The 18900-nt window shown below is 37.3% G+C and overlaps 1 protein-coding gene across 7 annotated transcripts in view; it reads left to right on the forward strand.

Moving 5' to 3' along the window:
- Positions 1-865: 865 nt before the first annotated feature.
- Positions 866-18900, forward strand: part of fat3a (FAT atypical cadherin 3a) — a 330154-nt gene continuing 312119 nt past the window's right edge. For 6 of the 7 annotated variants that reach the window (XR_015508748.1, XM_087283200.1, XM_087283201.1 and 3 more), the window contains exon 1: positions 866-1001. The gene's annotated coding sequence lies outside the window, so the exon portion shown is untranslated. The remainder of the gene's footprint in view (positions 1002-18900) is intronic. The other variant, NM_001077577.3, reaches the window with a different exon arrangement.

Genomic DNA, 18900 nt, shown 5'->3' on the forward strand with positions numbered 1-18900 from the left:
CCTCACTGACAAAGGTGCAGAATTTGTCCCATACATAAATTCATTTGTCCTGTTTTGACTGCCATCATGGTGAAAATAACCCATCACAAAAAGCTTTAAGACCAAACAAAATCCTCTGGATATAGATAATTAGATTTGTCCAATGCTACCAAAAGTTTTTCACAAGTACAACATCCAGCTGTGCAAGAAAACAAACAATCTCATGTAAGAGATGTCTTCTTTCGTTACTGTATTGTTGAGAAAACATTTTACAAGTAACTTTTATTCTAAATCCTGGACCTTGTTCTTGAAACAAAAAATGACCAATAAAAAGGTGTGAAGCACCAAAAGCGGCCCATATTAAAATCGACTTGAACACTATTTTAGCTAAAATCCTATGAAAGTGTGCTGAAGATGAAGGCAATAGAAAATGAGGCGAATAACTACAAAACGCTCCACTTTTTGAGAAAAAAAGACCCTGTCCAGAAGGCCGGCTACGGACCTGATATATAATGCAAAACTAATATCACTAGTTTACAAAATTAACAATGCTATTCATTTAAAATAATGCAGGCTGTTATATATTTAAATAACGAATTTTATAATGCACATTTAATAATTTTTTTAAAGTACTGGATGGCTTAGCCACTTATGATAGTGTGTATGTGTGTGTGTCTGTTAGTGTAATGTAGATGCGCGTGTGTGTGTGTGTGTGTGTGAGCGTGCATTAGTGTTTGTGTGCTCGTCCGGTAGGCTGCGCTATGCTCGCACCCGCAGGAGTCGCTTGCTCTTCCCCCCTTCCGTGCGCGCGCTTCCCCGGTCCCACGCCGAGAAAGAGGGTGTATGTAAGTGTGTGTGTGTTTGTGTGCAAGAGCTCGCGGAGCACATTGCTGTTGCAGGAGCTTCGGCGAGACGGTCGCACTACCGATGCGCTCTTAGATACGGAACTTCTTATGGATACGCCAAAGTAGCGCGTGGACGCCTGTCACTCACCGAGCGGATTTATCACTCCCGAGGAAAAGGTAGGAGAGATCAAGTCAGATGCAGTGCGATTTTGAAGAGTGAAAGTTGGATGGGCAGCGAGCTGGATGAAGGAGGGGGGCATGAACTGAAGCAGGTTTATTCCGCAGTATAAAGGCATTTGCGTTGCCTGTGTAGCGCGCTCGGGGTTCGAGACCTCCTTTCAGCGCGTCTCAAAGGTAAATCGCGCCTGTGCATTGATCTTTTCGTCAGATGAGCAGTGCATTTGGCAGATTTAAGTGTGAATTGTGCGCTTATGGGACTTGTGGTCACGCAGAGGGCAGAGAAAGTTGTTGGAGGTGTGGTGGATGTTAATGCATGCGTGGTGCAATGACAAGGTGGGAAGCTCACCGGGTCCCGAGCATCAAGAGAGAGGGCTGCAATTTACAGGCGGCCCCCGATGTGCATGTGCATATGTGTGTGTGTCAATTCTCAAGGGCCCCAGCGCATCTTTTAATTAAAACCCATGGAGCACATACACACTGATCCTGCACGAGAGAGAGAGAGAGGTAGATCGTGAGTATGTGTGTGTGTGTGCTTCACGTATTAATGTGCTGAATTCACTTTTTTCCTCTCTATCCTCATAAGATTGGCTTCACACCGCTCTGCGCTCGGATGATGTTGGCGTGCTCCGCACATCAATGGGAGACACACATACACACACACACACACTCTGAAATGCGACACTGCCCTGCATTGGGCGAATATTGAGTGATGTAGGGTCATCTAGACACATGCATGCATGCTTCCATATATAAACGTATGCACGCATTCATAAGCACTTAATCCAATTGGTTGTCGGTATCAACCGTGTTTGATTGGGGATTTTGGAAGTACTTCAGTTGCTTTTGCTCTAACTGTCACTTTGCCACATTGCCAGAATTAGATCAGTTTCGATGTGCTTTTGCGCTGCTTGCAGCCTTGGCTTGAGTTTTGGAACAGAGCCAGCCTGGGGTTTTCTTTGATTCATAATTTGTTTTGTGGGAATATTCTGTGTGATCTATTATTAGACTTTAAGGTGTTTTCCACCTTAGAGTAGCATCTTTTCATCCTCGTCTCTTTTGATTCTTCAGAATCAAAGAAAAGATGCTGTTTTGAAAACATCTGTACAATGACAGCCAGTAAGGGTCCAGCGTTGTTTGGGTTCCAGCATCCGTTAAAATATCTTAACTTATGTTCCTGTTGGAATCAAGTGATATAATTATGCATATAAGCATTTTGAATCATTCATTATTAGAAACCATCTGCTTTCTTTTAAAGAGATGAAAATGTTTCACATGCAATGAAAATCAGCGGGGTCCACAGTTGTTTGATTGCTGATGTTCTCAGGGATTATCCTAGTTATTTCTATGCATGTTTTTTTTTTTTTTTTTTTTTTTGGAAGAGTTTTTTAAAAAATGACCCCATTGACTTTCATCCATGCAATGAAAGTCAATGGGGTCCAGAGCTGATTGTTTTCCAATGTCCTTCAAAATATCTTGATTTGTGTTCCACAGAGAGCCTGTTGGAACCAAATCATAGGATTTTAATTTTAGAATGAACCATAAGCATTTTGTGGAATTTGTTATTAACAGCAGTAAACCTTCTTTAAAGGAGATATTTTGAAGAATGTTTCAATGTCCATACAATGTAAGTGAATGAGTTGAGTCATTTGGTCCAGTGTTTTTTTTTTCCCCCACATACATTTATATTTGGAAATCTAAGGATGATTATTCAATTTGTTAGGATTCCCTCTGAGCACTTAAAAAAATGAGCTAGATATATTCAACCAAGTCGCCTCGCAGCAAGAAGGTCACTGGTTCGAGCCTCAGCTGGGTCAGTTGGCATTTCTGTGTGGCGTTTGCATGTTCTCCCCGTGTTTGCGTGGGTTTTCTCCATGGTGCTCCCGTTTCCCTCCCAGTACTGGGTTACAGCTGGAAGGGCATCCGCTGCATAAAACAAATGCTGGAATAGTTGGTGGTTCATTTCGCTGTGGTGACCTCTGAAATAGAGACTAAGCCAAAGGAAAATGAATGAATGAATAAATATTCAACCCATAAATAGCTAAATTGATACCTAGAACACACATTAATCAATATAAAAACGATAATATAATGAAAATAATAATAGTTAACATGATCCTCAAACATATGGAGCATATATTTCACAGAAATTCACAGTTTCATATAGTTGAATAACCAAATATCAGTTTATCAGAGTGAGTTTTACTCTGAATGTTAAAGCAAAACTCGGTCTGTTTCTCCAAACTGCCTAAAGTATTTTCTATGTGTTTTATGACATACTCATTGGAAATACATTCCCAGGGCTACATATTTGAGAACCGGGAAATATACGTCAGTGGCTGTGTATTCTTGCAGTTTCTGTTTTCACAAATCCACTAGAGACTAGCTAATACATGACTTTATAAAACAATTTGTATGTATTTTATGAAGCTTTGGTTTTTGGTGATAGACCTAATCTTGAATTAATCAATGATCACAGTTCATTCTCAGGAAAGCAAAAGCGTTTTATTTTTGAAGACCTCAGAACGTAGGCATAGGCAAACGATTCTGATGATATGATAACCTTGAATGAAACATCACGATTTCATGGTATTGTAATTACTGCTCTGAAATATCTCCTTTTTAAACGTCTGGATAAAAAACAATACATTTTTCTCCTTTGAACACAGTATATCTTATTTTGATAAACATTTAAAATATTTTGGAGCAGTAAACATGTCAGGCTAAACAATTCAAATGAATCACTGACTTCTGCTGTCTTTAATTATAAAGAAATCAGTGTTTTTGAAACTAATGAAGGCATCTTTGGACATCTTTTGTGCTGGAAAAACTGTTGTCCTAAAAAAAAACCTAAATAAAAAAATCTTACATATACCTTAGGAACGGCATAGCAGGAAATGTTGGCGATTTTGAAGCCTTGAGGTTTGCAAACCGCTGTATACCTTGAAAACGGCTATCGTCCCAGTACAGTACGTCAGTCTAGCACTAGTAACTTTGACTCAACTGAAAGTTAATGCATTACACTCCACTCACAACTGAATCATCACTGGACGACGCAGCAAAGTGATGCGTTTATGCCCTGCTAATGCACAAACTATAAAACATCAAACCACAGCGGAAAACACATATTAAAATTATGCTCAAAGTGCATCTGGAAACTCGAGTGAGAGCGGCAGTAGCGCACACACTCAGACTCGCAAACACACACTTTTGTCAACGTTCCAAACAGCTGTCTATTCGGATACATGATATGTTTTCTTGAAAACATTTTTTTTTTTACTGGTCCACCTGTTCAGTTCTGTTTGTCCTTCATGTGGTCATCAGTCTGTCTGGTGTGTGTGTGTGTGTGTGTGTGTGTGTGTGTGTGTATGCGGGTAAAATGACCTCCATGTCGCTGATCAATGGCGAAGTTCTCCCTCAGAAACGGAGGGATGTTTCCCTGTGTGGGGCGACCCTGCCCCCATCTGTTCCCAGCGCAGTGTGTGTGTGCGTATATGTGTGTGTGTGAGCGGCGTCTCAGCATCTGTCTTTGCCAAATGCCAGGACTCAGTGGACGCTTCTCATAAACCCAGCAGTGTGAGGGGGCAGGGAGTCCTGATGTGCCGTTGTTGCGTCTCGCCATTGTTTGTGTGCGCTCTGTGTGTGTGTGTGTGCTTTTGTTCCCCGTTTGCGCTGGAATGCTCTTCAGTGCTGTGTGTCAACTGTAGGGACCCCTCAGATCCCGTCCCGCACCCCGCGGACCCCCCTCTCTCCTAGGTTTCGTCCTTGTTTCAGCTTTAATTTGTTTTGTCTTGCCCTTTGAGTTTGTCATTTTTCACGCAGGATTGAAAGACGGTGTAATTGGAGCGGGCTCTTTCTGAAAGTTTCTTTCTGTGTGCGGTTGGGCCCCGTCAACGGGACAAGGGGCCACACGTATAAACAAATGTGTTGTGCAGCCAGATACTGAGGGGCTGTGGGGCTGTGTTTCAAAACAATGTGAGTGGCTATTGAGGGAATGCATTGTAATTAAGGGTGTCACGATCCTCCAAATCCTCGATTCGATTACATTTTCGATTCTTAAGTCACAATTCGATTCGATTTTCGATTATGAATAATTAATTAATAACGAATTAATTATTTGTAGCCTACCGTTTAAACTACCTGACCTGCATGGTCTTTGTTTTACCCATAAACAAATCATACAGTAAATGAATAAAGGTAAGTTACACACATAATTACCAAAATCTATCTATTGAATTAATCAATCTATTAATAATAATAATAATAATAATTCCTTACATTTATATAGCACTTTTCTGGGCACTCAAAGCGCTTTACACACAATGGGGGGAATCTCCTCATCCACCACAAGTTAAAGAAACTTAAAGAAACTTTTTATTAAAGAAACGTTGGCTAGAATTCTGCAATTCAGGCTTAAATTATAGAGAGACATATGTTATATATAGCAGATGAACCGAGACTGCATCAGATCGCGAAGCAGATAAATGTTGATCATTTCCGCACTGACAGCTCGAATGAAAGAACAAAACAACTGGCCTAACACAACATATTGTAAGATTAAAACATGAAAAAAATGATCAAATAGTAACTTCGGTCAATTTTCCTAACGGATAAACCGAGAACAGGCTGGATAAACAGCTCTCTGTAATATTTCAGCATGCTTTCACTTTCGCATTTACCAGTAAGAATGACATCTCGCCCTGCTCATCATTCTCTCTTCATATAGCCGTATATATGGCTATTATGCCTGGGTCGTTAGTTTGTTGCATTGTTTTGTTTTCTCACTACAATCGTTCCGCTTAATAGGGCAGAGACCGTCTCATTCAGGTGATCTCGGACTGGTTGATTTGGCGCGGATGCGATCGCAACTGCTGGATATATGCCAAACAAACCGCGCTAACGGGGGAAACGAGACAGATTCCGAAACAAACGTCTATGTGTGAAAGCACCGTAAGATTGTATTTGCACACAATTGACAGACAGTCGCAGCATGCAGCTCTGGCTCGATCTGGCACGCAACAAGGCAGCACTGTACACTGGCCCGAGCGTCTCGCACGCTGGCCCCGGGCCATCGGGCAGTCCTTATTGTCGAGCCCTGAAAGTTTAAGCCCTGTCGACGGGTCTCCAGCGTCTGCACAGTTTAACAAGCACTTTAACAAGCCTGTTTTTCCTGCTTGGCAAGCCAAGCTGACGTGACATTGGGGGCGTGGCAGCATCGACAATTCTATTTTTTGATTTGATAATCGAAATTGAGCATAAATTTCGATCGATTTCGATTTAAAATTAAAAACGTGACACCCTTAATTGTAATGCCTTTTAATTCCTTACTAAGCAACTATAATTATGTACTATCTGTAAATGGAACTGTAAAGAGCACTGTTGGATTAATATATGGTATAGATCAGCGGTTCTCAAACTGTGCTACGCAGCCTTCCTTCTAGTGGTACGCTGAGGAATCAAATATGTCATATGTACATGCTACATATATTTCAAAATTGGTCAAAAATGATTTGTATATGAATATGATGACGTATAGCCTATGTTTATGAGGTCCAGGCAACATTTCCAGGTGTTGATGAATAGACTACTATATGTTAATACTTTACATTTAAGTACAGCACTTTTCTTTTTACTTTTTAAGAACAGTAACCTACCATTTTTAACTTTTAAAAGCACATTTTAATTTAAACGTTGACATTGTTAGTTTGTTTGTTTTCTTAAATATAAGCATGGTACAGTGATAACGTTCAGACATTTGCTGGAAGTTTATCGGTATGGGAAGAAACACTGGCTATGCATATACCCCATAGGGCTGTGCAATATGAGAATATATGTTGTATGGTCATGCCCTTTTGTACATAGTGGTGTCATAAATTACATTGTGTATATTAACAAATGTAATGTTAATATGCTTTCATGATTTATATGAGCGCAACATTACACAACTTTATAGGGATCCAGACAGAAACATAAATGACAGGATTGTAAGAAAGTTGCAATCTTTACATTTTGCATTTTATTTATATATAATATACATATAAAATGAGTGCGTTAATGCATGCGATTTATTTGAAATATTTAACATGTTAAATTAACGCAATTAACGCAGTTGCAGTTTTTTCCTATTGTTCAACATGCAAATAAATATAGATAAGACCAAGGAAGCACTTTTCAAGTTCAAGTTTTACAAGTTTCAGTATAAATCAATTAATGTTACATCACCAGGCTCTCCAGCGTTTCCTCCAGAATTTCATCTAATCTCGAATGTTTCATTTTTAACTTTTGACTTTTGTTTTAATGGAATTTGATACCGTGTGGCGAATGGAAAGAAAAACCTGTGCATTTCTTGACTCGCGGGTCCTTTATGGTAATTAAAATTGTTTACTGTTGGCAAGTAATTGTTACTGTTTACTCTTAATAAGAGTATTATCTTAATAATATTAAAATCTGAGTATGGGTGTCCATGTAAATGTATCAGTGAAAGTGCCAGATGAAGTTGCGAGCTGTTAAATATATATAGATATATAGATATATAGATATAAATATATATATATATATATATATATATATATATATATATATATATATATATATATATATATATATATATATATATATATATATATATATATATATATATATATATATATAATAGACCTTTACTAATGGTTGTTGATGGTGGTTAATATACAGTTGAAGTCGGATTTATTTGCCCCCTGAATTATTTTTTTTTCCAATTTCTGTTTAACGGAGAGATTTTTTTCAACACATTTCTAAACATAATAGTTTAATAGTTTAACTGATTTACTTTACCTTTGCCATGATGGCAGTAAATAATATTTTGCTAGATATTTTTCAAGACACTAGTATTCAACTTAAAGTCACATTTAAAGGCTTAACTAGATTAATTAGGTTAACTAAGCAGGTTAGGGTAATTAGGCAAGTTATTGTATAACGATGGTTTGTTCTGTAGACTATCGAAAAAAAAATTTGCTTAAAGGGGCTAATGATTTTAACCTTTAAAATAGTGTTTAAAAAAAATAAAAAACTGCTTTTAATCTAGCCGAAATAAAACAAATAAGACTTTCTCCAGAAGAAAAAATATTATCAGACATGCTATAAAAATTTCCTTGCTTTGTTTAACATCATTTGGGAAAAAAAAAAAAGTTCAAAGGGGGCTAATAATTCTGACTCCAGCTGTCTATATAAAATATTAATTGAATTTATATGAAACAACTGTATCACAGGTGTCAAATCCAGTTCCTGGATGGCCGCAGCTCTGCACGGTATAGTTTTAACCCTAGTTAAACACAGTCCTTCAGGCTTCAGGTTTGTTTGGTAATGTCACGATCACGTTAGAGTTTGAGCTTGTCAAATTTTGTCATATGGTGCTGCAGAAAGGGGTGCGAATAAACGAGATGATTAGACATAAAGAAAAGCGAGCGATTGGTCCATATTTTAAATTTATCTCCAGAGAGGTCATGTTTTGATCTTCGATTGGTCTCGCAGTCATGTGATGCAATTTCGCTGGTCAAAGTTCACCAAGCTTGAACTTTGCAATGCAGCGAACTTCGCATTCATAAGCAATCATGTGCGTATGAATGGAAGTCTATGGGGAGAAAAGTGCAGTGTGACCGCAGCTTTAGTATGCACATAATACACCGGAGAGGTTTAAAGCCGTGAAGATCAGTCGATTCATCAGCGTCAGCTCATAGACAGACCAGCTGATCTTGTGGCTTGAAAATGCTCCAGTGTCTGTATCTGTGTTTACACTCTAGGGTTAGACAGCGGCGAAGAGCACATTTTCAAAATTTTAGTGTCAATTGGTATCGTAATTTCAGTATCATGACAACACTACCACCCCATAGCATTTTTTGTACACACAAAATGCAGCCATATTTAGATCAGGGTACATATTTCTCAGTTCTCAAAAGTGTAGCCCTGGGCACTTATAATCCTGTGTTTGTTTGTTTGGAATCAGGTCCAAGTCCCATCTTTCCACAGGCCTCTGTTTGTTTGGTATGCTACAAGATTTGGATGGCTGTGTTCACATTCATTCAAATCAACAGCACTAACAGACCAGAGTTGCCTGAGATTGAAGCAAATCTGCCAATAGTGAACACACCCTGAGACCAAGCCTTTGTGTGTGAGCGTATAAAACACTCAAGTAGCTTGTTTGGACAAACGTCGCAGGTCTGTTCCTCCCTGCCTGTCTTTTGTCTTTCATTTGCGTTCCTCAATGATCATAGCAGCTAATTAACAGTGTTGTAATTAGTCAGGTAATAAAGCTTCAAGTCAAGAAGAACTGCTCAAGGGAGCGTCTCTTTAATGAGCGCTGAGACTGCGCAATCGACAGCGTTCAGTGGGCTCCAGTCTATGTGCTGTTTGCTTTCTTGGGAAAGAGAGCGAGAGTCTTTTTGAGTGAGTCAAAATAAGTACATTGGGTTTGATCCAGCGCGGTAGACCGAAAGAGAGGGAGCGAGCGAGATGCAGGGTTTGGTCCAGTATGGTCGACTGGTGGTTGAAATCTGAGCATGTGATTTTTAGGCTAAGAATACACTTCTGAACTGCACACACAATGAGATGAACACGATCTAACTAAACAGTTCTTGTAAATAAAACACATTATTGCAAGCCAGGATCATGAAAAATATGTGCCTGCGGCAGCATTTTTTGCAAAAGTATTACATTTCTAGCATGTTTTGCAACAGTTTGTGAGTGTTGGTCAGAAACCGATGAACAGGACTGTAGCAGCCAGCATTTTATCACGTTAGTTTGTAGATATATTGTGGCAGTTTAGAAATCACGTTATCAAAGGATTAATGTTTTATCATGTTTGGAAACCCATTTCAGTAAACACATACTGATGTAGCCCTGACATTTTACTGTTTTTACACCATCTTGAACTCTCTTGTCGAACACTATGACATCTTAAAACATCAGAACACCAAACTATTTTAGTTTTGCTATTTCTTTTCTAAATATTTTGTGTTTGATTTGGTATATTACTTGGCATTTCTTTTGAAGGGCCCTTATAAAGTAGTACTTTTAGTAATACATAATATATACACTCACCGGCCACTTTATTAGGTACACCTTACTAGTACCGAGTTGCACCCCCTTTTGCATTCAGAACTGCCTTAATCCTTCGTGGGATAGATTCAACAAGGTACTGGAAATATTCCTCTGAGATTTTGGTCCATATTGACATGATAGCATCATGTGGTTGCTGCAGATTTGTCAGCTGCACACCCATGATGTGAATCTCATATTCCACCACATCCCAAAGGTGCTCTATTAGATTAAGAGGTTGGACGTGTTGTGTGTTCAGAGATGCTCTTCTGCATACCTTGGTTGTAACGAGTGGTTATTTAAGGTACTGTTGCCTTTCTATCAGCTGGAACCAGTCTGGCCATTCTCCTCCGACCTCTGGCCATTCTCTGTAAACCCCAGAGAAGGTTGTGCGTGAAAATCCCAGTAGATCAGCAGTTTCTGAAATACTCAGACCAGCCTGTCTGGTACCAACAACCATTCCACATTCAAAGTCACTTAAATCACCTTTCTTCCCCATTCTGATGCTCGGTTTGAGCTGCAGCAGATCATTCTGTCCATATCTACATGCCTAAATGCGTTGAGTTGCTGCCATGTTATTGGCTGATTTGAAATTTGTGTTAACGAGCAGTTGGACAGGTGTACCTAATAAAGTGGCCGGTGAGTGTAAATAATCATTTATTTATTTTCAATGTTTTTCTGGGCTGAATAAAAAAAAATCTTGCAAAAATATCCAATTACTAAAATAAGGCCAATTAAGTTTGAGAACAAATGAAAAATGTATTGGACCCCTATTTAGGCCTCAATAGACAATATCTATTTTTTGTTGTACGATGTATTGCATCAAAATATATTGTGATAAACGATACTATTGTCATTTTAAGACCATTTTATGCTACTCCTTATATAATGCCAGAATGACAATATAATACCATCACCATGTTAGAGATGCAACGATTAACCGATTTCACTATTAACCGCACTTTAATTCATCACGATTAATTAATCATAAAGGCTTCTTAACACCGCGTTTCTGCGAGGAAAAAAAAACAGCTTCAACTTAAAGTGTGCGCTAGTTTTAAGTTCCGAGCCAGCACACCGAGGCGAATACCCATGCACACTGGATTAACTATGGCTTAGGCTTTTATCTAAGGGCTGTTCACATATTGCGTCTTTTACACATGCAAGTTCGTTATTTCCAATGGAGGCTTGCGCAAGCTTTTCAGGCGCACCTAGTTGAAAGAATGCCTCGAGCTCACCATGACTCAATTGATTTTATTTATTTTTATGGTTTTTTCAGTTGTTTGTTGGCATTTATTTATTTATTTGTTTGTTTTGTTGGTATTTATTTATTTTAATGTTTTTATTTATTTATTTATTGTTCTGTTGTTTATTTTTACATTCATTCATTTTCTTGTCGGCTTAGTCCCTTTATTAATCTGGGGTCGCCACAGTGGAATGAACCGGCAACTTATCCAGCAAGTTTTTACGCAGCGGATGCCCTTCCAGCCACAACCCATCTCTGGGAAGCATCCACAAATACACACACACACACACACTCATACACTATGGATAATTTAACCTACCCAATTCACCTGTACCGCATGTCTTTGGACTGTGTGGGAAACCGGAATACCCGGAGGAAACCCACGCGAATGCAGGGAGAACATGCAAACTTCACACAGAAACGCCAACTGAGCCGAGGATCGAACCAGCGACCTTCTTGCAGTGAGACAAACGTGCTACCCACTGCGCCACTGCGTCGCCTGTTTATTTTTCAGTGTAAAATAATTATATATGTTTAAATGCCAAAAAAAGGCTTTTTCACTTATTTTTAAGTCCAAAAAGAAATTGACTGTTGTTTGTTTTTACTTTTATTTTGTGCTTTATTAATTGGTTATTGAGCAGCAATAAATCACACTTCAAAATATAAAGCGTTTTCATATGATTTTCTAAACTAGTAGTGTTTTAAAATGAATGAATCCATAATAATCGGGATCACCGTGACACAGTGATTATTCCTCAGACTATAATTGTACAACCAAAATCTATAATCGTTGCATCCCTACACCATGCAAGTACACTCTTTCAAAGAACACATCATATTTTTTTTAATAAATATTTAAGAATATTTAATCCAATTATATTAATTTTAATTATTTTAATAATTTAGGCATTGTAATCAAAATGCCAAAACACATTAGCTTAATAATTATAAATGTTAGCAAAGTGCTAGGTAAAAAGTTACAGAGGCTGTGATATTTGCTGCCAGATCTATTTTCAGTTGTCAGACACCCACATGAAAATATACTATAGTAATTTATAGTTTTATTAACTATACTGACACTGACACCTCTAATAGAGATAGAGATGTTGCACAATCAGCTAAAATGTTGCTAAAATTGGTGTTTGTGTATGGTCGATATGTCCACGTGCGATTAGTTGATATTTTGATTATTAGAACAGACCTACTCTTATATGAAATAACTATAATAATAATCTTTCTCAAACTTCATTGAGTTCAAATGAAAACAGTATGACTATTAATAATCATTTGAACTAAAAGTCTTAGTAAATGGAGTGTTAATAGCTTGAATTGTACATTAAAATAAATTGTGTCCAAAAAAGTGAAATAATTTGAGTTACAAAAGCACATTTGTTTGGAAAACGTAAACATATTTCACAAAGAGGGTTCATTTACATTAAGGTATTTAAGTCTTGATACTCAAGGGTGTTCCCTTTACCCTGATTGAGCTGTCAATGTAAGACTGATCTTTAATAAGTGTATGAGGATGAGTGAGTGGTGTTTGTGTGTGAAGCATGAGCTGTCGATTCAGTGACGCCTCTGTATTGATCCTCGTGCCATCATCAGTGAAAACCACACACACGCCACGCTAACGCCCAGTCCCAGTTCTACCCCTTAGCCGTTTCCCTTACCCGATTCCCTTTAGCTTGAAGGAGAAGCAATAGATAGCCCTTGAAACAGAGATTTCAAACAGGACCACACTAGAAATCAAGGGGTAAAGTGCACCAGCTACAAACATGGTTGCATACGCGAGTCAGGATATGCACAAAGTTAAGTACTTTTTGGCATAATTAAGAATTTTCACACCAAACAAGAATTTGTTTTAATACATTTTGTGTTTTAAGGCCATGCTTTACAAAATAAGCACACACACTAAATTTGGCTAAATTTGGATCTACAATCCATAATGATAACACCTATATAGTGGTACTACATCATACTTTCACATCTGACACTCGATGACACTCAAAAACCCTGTCAGAAAAGTCTAGTGGCTGGGGATGACCTTTTTTACAGTGTCTGCTATAATGCTAATGTTGTTCTTGTGTTTACATAGATGAATATGGCCACTGTAATACACAGCATAGTTACAAGCTTATTACCACATTATATCGTTATGATTACATGATATCGTTGCCTTCAGTGATTTCCTAAAGATAAATATCAATTACTATCATCGATCTCATATGAAGTAACTGCTTGCAATGACATATGATGACGTGTACTTGTGTTGTAGTGCTGTCCCATTTCTTAGGGATAAATTTGAAGGGGTAGGGGTAAAAAAATAGTACTGGAATTATGCCTAAAACTTTAACCTTCATGACAATCACAAGACACTTGATCATTGAAATCAACCAATTGGAACTCGCTTTCACTGGTGTTTAGCTATAACATTTGCGTTTAGCTATGGCATTTGAGAGAGAATACACATCACGAAGTTTGGCCAGAGGAAAAATGGTCATGCCCAACTAAGCCTGGTCTCCTGGTTTTTCTTTAACTTTGGTCAATTGGTGAAATTTTGTTCCTCGCCACTGTTACCACTGGCTTGCTTGGTTTTGGGACTTGTGAAGCTGTGCATTGATGGATTGGCTTTTCAGTGTTAATGTTTTTGCTCTTGTTGAAAATGACAGAAGGGGAGATCTGACACTCATAGCCTTACTGTTCTCAGTGCTGTCAAAATAAGTCTTACTTTCAGCACACCAGCCAAACGCAACAACATTTTGGCCAACACATTTAATTAAAAATTTATTTATGATACTTAAATGCTCTCTTCCAGTCACTTTCATTTAGGTATGGGGTAACGCACTTCTAATGCACATTAACATTTTTATTTCATTTTATTATTATAATTTTTTCTTTTGTCTTTTGTTAAAATGCATTTCAAAATAAAGGTAGTAAATGGGAGCTCTAAAATACTGAAATTCTCACCATTGTCAAAATAAAAGTCTCTCTTCTGATACGTCTACCAAACACAACTTATTAGCTGATATTAAAAAATGAAAGCCAAATAATAGGCAATATAGTCACTGACGCTATAGGAATAGTCATTTAATGCTGAAAGTTATCTCTAAACTCTCTAATATTTAACACCCACTTTACCAATAACTTGTCATTTAATGCTATTCAGCATTCAGTCACTCAATATATTTATTTTTCTGTCAGTATTGTTTCTTTCTCTAGGAAATATGTGACTTTTTGTCAAAGTAAAGTGATTTATGAGCTTGTGTTTCATGTTTAAAGCAATGACCTTCATTGTTTTTAAAGGGGTGTAAAGGTTTTAGAAAGAGGTCAAAGGACGTCGGCTAGGTGTACGATTACAACGAAACATATGAAACTTTATCCTGGTTAGCATTTGTCTACAAACACATGATGTAAAATACTTAAGCTGCAGCCACTAACCATATGTTCTTCAGGAACTTTGTGAAAAGATTTTAGTGAATCCAATTCTGTAATCTGAACCAGTTTACTTAAAAATCAGTGAGGAAACTGTTGTAGTTTTATTAAAGGTTTGAATTCAATTTATTTATATTTACAAATATTACAAATATTTTAAATCAAATCTTAGAAAAAAGTTTAGTAATTGGGGTAATTTCTATTTTTTTTGTTAATCACGTCCAAAAAAGTTTGTTTTGACATAATTTAAGTTGTGTACTGTGTATGCTTATTTTGTATATTTAAATACATGCATGCATATAAACATTTAAATATCTATGTAACCATTTGTTTTGTATATTTTTGTTTCTATATGTGTGTGAATCAAATCTACTGTACGTTATTATCTAGAATACATGCACAAAACTTGTCATAATTAACTTTTATCTTGAATATGATTCATGTTTTTCCAGCACTAGTATTTTTATATGTCGTATAAGTTCAATTTATATTATATAATAATATATACATTATATTATAATAATGTTTATATAATATTATTGTTAATTATTAACTTTAAATGTTTAGTCAGTACATGCATAGTAAGGCAAAATCTATTTGAATTCTTATCTTAAAAAGCTTTATCTTTTATCTTATTCTTATCTTAAAAAAGACTTTATTGATTATTATTTTAAAAAAGTTAAAATCCATATTTTTTTCCATTATAATTAGTTAGTAATAGTCAGTACACAGTTTAAAGTTTTCCAACCCATGTATTGTAGATATAGTAGTTTTCTCAAAGTTTTCTCAAAGTAGATATAGTAGTTTTCTCAAAAAAATAAATAAATAAATAAAACTGTAAGTGCAACAATTTTTTTTTTAACCCGTAAACCCTTAAACAAGATTCAGATATTTATTTCCTGTTTCCATGTAACATTACCAAATACTAATCTTAATTTGTTTTATGCTAATATTAAAATTTACTATTACTATTTGGGTTGGGCCAATAGGTGATGCCATCGTCCATCGCCGATGGCCAATACACAACACGATGCTGAGCCGACATCGGCATCCGCAAACCCGCTCATGAAAAATACACACTTAGGCCCCATTTACAATGATACGTCTGTTATGCAAACAAGTGTAGTGTTAAAATGGCATTTTAGAACGAAAATGATCCACATCCCCACCGTGTTTTACCTAGCTTTTCTGAACAGCTCTCCATCTGCTGAAAATGCACATCACGTGACCACACACACACTGTCATGCGCTCCTCTAAGCTCTACTGAACAGTGCACGTCTGACTGTTTATCAAGGATGTACTGCTGGATCGCGTCTCACTATAGTTGTTAAACATGATATTTAGACATTCCCAGTCCCCCAGAAGTTCTGGGAGTCTTTATGCATTTGCGGGACTCATCATTGCCGCAAACAAGTGATAATCTTCTGGAAATCGTGCGTCTCCCTCCCGGTCCTCAAATAAGTCGCGCACCCTTCTCACCCCCATATCCCTCCTCGTTTTTCAGAAACTTTGCGCGAACTCTGTCAAACACCGCCTCCAACACCCAGGTATGTCTCAAACTCCCCTGTATTATGCTATGAAAAAAGGGGGAGGATCAGGGTGGATTTACGTGTGATTTGGATTCATCTGATTGGATATCATGTTATCGCTAATGCGGGACCAGCTGTGGTCAATCATAAGCGCTCGATCCTCTTGAAATTAGTTTAGAAATAAACTTCACTTTTTGAAAGTATACGGTGGTGCTAGTTGGTAAGTTTGCATGTTCTTCCCATGTTGGCATGGGTTTCCTCCTGGTGCTCTGGTGTCACCCACAGTCCAAACAAATGTGCTAAAGGTGAATTGAATAAACTAAGTTGGTGTATGTGTGTGAATGCAAGAGTGAATGGGTGTTTCCCTGTGATGGGTTGCGGCCGGATGGGCATCCACTGCCTATTAACATATACTGGATGAGTTGGCAGTTCATTCCGCTGTGGCGACCCCTGATTAATAAAGGGACTAAGCCGAAAAGAAAATGAATGAATGAATGAATTTACCAATCATAATACTTATTTGAATCGATTTAAAACAACAGTTTTACCTAAAAATACAGAGCTCACTCAAGGCGAAAGCAAAGCATCTTATTTTAAAGTGATTATAAAGTAGAAAAGCGGAGCGTCCTCCCACATTCATCTCAGCTAGTTGTCTCCGGTGTTTCTCCCTAATGTGTTTTTGTGGAGCTCTGATTCATCACACAGTTTGAGATAAAGTGTGTTTTTCAGCCGGTTGATGTTACCGGAAGCAGAGGAGCAGCTCTTTCAGGACGCGCCGGTGCAGGTCGATAGCTTGTTAGAGCTCAGTTTGACAAGCCGTCGTTGGCTGAGGTAATTTACCCGTAAACTCACTAAAGTTGCCACTTGCGTCACCGTCGTCCCAGTGTGGATGAGCAGAAATCAGACGCGCATTGATCGGCTCCAAACCTTTAGAAGACAAACACCTGCCCATTTGCCATTGTAGTATATTGTTGCTCTGTTGTTTAGAGCTCATTTGTGTGCGAGTGTGTGTGATTCATAATTGAAGACACCGCTTTATTGCTTTTTCCCTTGGACGCCATAGTCATTTGTCTGATTGTTGATGGTAGGAGGAGAATCTAATAAGTCTGGCTACAGAGGAACAGTGACTACATTTATGTGGACATCAGTAATCTAATTATTTGCCTTGGACCCTCATCAGATCACACGATTTTGACACGATGTAGTGTGTCGTGGGGATTCATAAACGAAAAATAGGTGTCATGACACAAGATTTTATCATTTCTTCTTGTGAAATGTGGCGTAGTATAGTTGACAAACGATACTATGTCTGCGATGCCTCACAACACATGTTTTTTTTCTTGTTCTTCATGACGAGTTCCGTCACGTGGTTGACACTGTGCAATAGGAGCACATCATTTCTGGGTTATATCAGCGGGTGTTACCGTTAATATGCTGGTCAGGTAAACAAAAAATAGGCTGCATGTTTACCTATCACGGGCGAATAAGATTAATCATTGGTTATGTAAACTTTAACTATTTTGTCTGACAGACTGGCACAAATATGCAGACATCTTCATTCTCACAACGAGTTTCTAAGTTCTCTCATCCTTCCAACAGAGTTTGTTCTTCCGAGGTAATCTGGGAACAGTTCAGTGCTGCAAATACTTTGCAAAAGCATTTCCTGCTTATTCCAATTTGTCATTAATAGTAAAAACTGTTTAATTTAGGCATATTTGAATCTAAATCTTTCACTTAATTTCATTTATTGACTTATTTCACAAGCCAACACAACCCCATGCAAATTAATGTTTTGGCGCATACAGCGAACTTGTTTAAAAGCGCATAATCTCAAATGTTATTCGTTATTCTTGTTTATAGATATCTGACCAACAAAAGATATATTAAAGTTAAAATAAAAATTAAAGCAAATGAATTTTGTTTCAAAAAGATATTTTTTTTCCAAGAAAAATAACCTAATTCTATTTTTGTTTGTGCCCCTCCACTACTCAACTAAAGTGGTGGATGATTTGTTTCGCTCTGAGGAAAATAGGGATTTAATGAATGGTTCACTGTGATTGTATCACAAATCTTAGTTATATATTTGGACATTTTTAAATATGTCATTATTTTAAAGATTTTGTCTTGAGCATCTGATTTTTCCTTGCTGTTGCTTTTGTGCTTTCATTCCTCCGTCTCATTTGTGGCAAGTTCAGGCGAGGGAGTGTTCAATAAGAAACCCTGGCAGGAAAATATTTATTTCAAGAAAATATTTATTTAAATTTCAAAGAAAATATCTTAATATTAAAAAGGAATATTAAGTTTGATCCTATCCATGTCGTAACGAATGCCCATAAATAAATGTAGTTGTTAGTTGTCAGCAAGCATCAGTGCTTATTGAAATAAGATTTAAATATGTTTAATTAAGATAAGAAATATTGTTATAGCAACACTTGTGACTGCTTTGGGACATAACGCTCATAGTAGATGTCATGTGATGACTGATCGTGAAGGAATATGTAGTCTGGCACATTTGTTACTCACGACAATCAAGATTTTATCAAGAAAAAAAAAAAAATCTGACATACTGACTTTCATAATCGACAATAAAAATCATGTGATTTGACCAGGGCTTTAATC

Source organism: Danio rerio, chromosome 15 (genome assembly GCF_052040795.2).
Source record: "Danio rerio strain M-AB ecotype USA chromosome 15, GRCz13ab, whole genome shotgun sequence".
NCBI classification, from domain to species: Eukaryota; Metazoa; Chordata; class Actinopteri; order Cypriniformes; family Danionidae; genus Danio; species Danio rerio.